We start from the raw sequence: 2350 nt of genomic DNA on the forward strand, positions 1-2350 counted from the left end.
TCTCTCTCTCTCTCTCTCTCCCTCCTCCCCCTTCTGTCTCTGTCTCTCTCTCTCTCCCTCCTCCCCCTTCTGTCTCTGTCTCTCTCTCTCTCTCTCTCTCTCTCCCCCACACCCCTTCTGTCTCTGTCTCTCCCCCACACCCCTTCTGTCTCTCTGTCTGCCCAGTATCCGGATGATCCTCCCGTGGTATCCGTTCGGAATCCTCGGGGACTCTCTGACGACTGGATACAGAGGTAGGGAAGCTGGCACCTGTCTCAGTGATACTCCCCTCGTCTTGTTGCAACCCAGTGTTGGGGGTGGGGGTGGCAGGGTGGGGATGGGGGGCACGGGAGTGCTGGGATGGGGGTGGGAGTGGGGGGGAGCTAGGAGGGTGGGATCTCCTCCCTGTAGCAGCTCCGCACTAACGGAGGGTGAAGCGCTGAAGGAGATCCGCAGCATTTATCGCCCCCCCCCCCCCCCAACCCCTAATTGCCCCATGGCAAACGCTGGGGGTGCGGGGAGTCAGCTGCCTTCTTGAACCGCTGCCCCTTGTAGACGGTACACGCTGCTGCGGCTGTGCCTGAGGAGCGAGGGAGTGTCGAAGGTGTTTCGGAAGGGGTCAGCGTCTTGATCGAGGTTGGGGGGTCGGTGGTGGCTGCTTTGCCCCTGGACGGTGTCGAGCTTCCTGAGTGCTGTCGGAGCTGCCCCCCACCCCAGGTCCAGGCCAAGTGGGGAGTATCCCCTCCCCCCTCCTGCCTTGTCGATGGTGGACAGGCTTTGGGTGGGGTTGGGGGGGTAGGTGTGGAGGTGTCAGGAGGGGAGTTATAGGATTCCCAGCCTCTGACCCACTCCTGTAGCCACAGGATTGATGTGGGGCTGGGCTCCCGGGTCAGTTGGTGTCACTGAGGTAGCGTGTCGGAATATCCTGACCCTCTTGTTCCCAGAACGTTTACAAAACGTTTTAAAAGAAAAACAAAGCAGAATTCCTTTAGACCAAGATAAAGGGGAAAGAGAAAAGCTCCGACCAGAGTTGCATACTTATAAAGAAAGGCTATTTACTTCAAATCAATAAACTCTGTCTGAAGGAAAACCATTACGAGCTATGGGTGTGTAACTCTACTTGTTAAAACCCTTTGGTAAACTACGCGCCGGCAGTGGTGGGGAAGAAAGAAACATGGGTGCCACGGATGGTGGGAAAGATGCTGTGCAGGAAGGGTTCGCTGAGGTGAGTGTCGTAGGTTGTCCCTCTCAGAACGAAGAGGGCTCCCCACCCGCTGACAACTGACATCTGCGGTCTCCGAGCTCCCCCCACCACCACTGGGAGGCAACTACTCAGCCAGCCTTCTGACCCTGAGCCGTTCCCCAATCCGCGCGCGTCCCATCAGCTAATCCCTCCCCCCCGCCCCCCCCTTCGCCCTTTCAAAACCGCTACGTACGTGGGAATCCTTCGCGATCCCTGCTTTTCCCGGATCCGTTCACAATCGAATCCACAGGGAGATGAGGAAGGCGTTTGGGAGGCTTGGTCAGTGCGTAGGGAGTTGGGAGGGTCATGTTGCGGCTATGTGGGTGAGGCCACTTGGGGAATACTGCGTCCCATCCCAGTCTCCCTGCTACAGGAAGGATGTTGGGAAAAGGGATGTCGGAGGGTTTGAGCTACAGGGAGAGGCTGGGGGCTGTTTTCCCTGGAGCGTCGGAGGCTGAGGGGGTTGACCCTGAAAGAGGTTTATAAAATCATGAGGGGTGTGGACAGCTTCCCCCCACCAGGGTAGGAGTGGGGGGTGTGGTGTTCCGAAACTAGAGGGGACAGATTAAGGGACAGCAATTTCACGCAGAGGGTGGTGCGTGTATGGAAGGAGCTGCCAGAGGAAGTGGGTGGAGGCTGGTACAATTACAACATTTAAAAAGCATCTGGATGGGCACATGGATAGGACGTTATTGGAGGGATATAGCTGGTAAATGGGACCAGATTAATTTAGGATATTGGGTTGGCACGGACGGGTTGGACCGAAGGATCTGTTTCTGTGCTGTAGGGCTCTCTGACTCTTAAAAAGCCGCAGTGTTTACAGCCAGCAATCGTAAGGGAATTTGTTTCAGGGAATGTTCACTAATAGTTTGTTGTGGATCAACTGTTTTCTCGACAGCATTTGCCAGAGTCTGACAGAGCTAGCCGAGGAGAACGTGGGAACGCAAATGCTTTTCCAGCTCATTGAGGTGAGGCAATAATGTGTCAGGAGCTGTGTGGGGGGGAGAGGGGTTACTGAGTGACCGTGTGAGGGAGAGGGATTAACATCAGTAGGGATACAGTCAGTAACACAGGGCGCTGGAGGGGGAGAGGGGTTACTGAGGGACAGTGTGAGGGAGAGGGATTAAC

The 2350-nt window shown here is 56.1% G+C and overlaps 1 long non-coding RNA gene across 1 annotated transcript in view; it reads left to right on the forward strand.

Annotated features, from left to right (window-relative positions):
- Positions 1–2190, forward strand: part of LOC125488225 — a 3452-nt gene extending 1262 nt beyond the window's left edge. Inside the window, exons 3-4 of the long non-coding RNA XR_007266258.1 lie at positions 166–233; positions 2121–2190. This is a non-coding gene — a long non-coding RNA (uncharacterized LOC125488225). The remainder of the gene's footprint in view (positions 1–165; positions 234–2120) is intronic.
- The last annotated feature ends 160 nt before the right edge of the window (positions 2191–2350 follow it).

Source organism: Rhincodon typus, unplaced genomic scaffold, assembly GCF_021869965.1.
Source record: "Rhincodon typus isolate 14 unplaced genomic scaffold, sRhiTyp1.1 hic_rhity00000069, whole genome shotgun sequence".
Lineage (NCBI taxonomy): Eukaryota > Metazoa > Chordata > Chondrichthyes > Orectolobiformes > Rhincodontidae > Rhincodon > Rhincodon typus.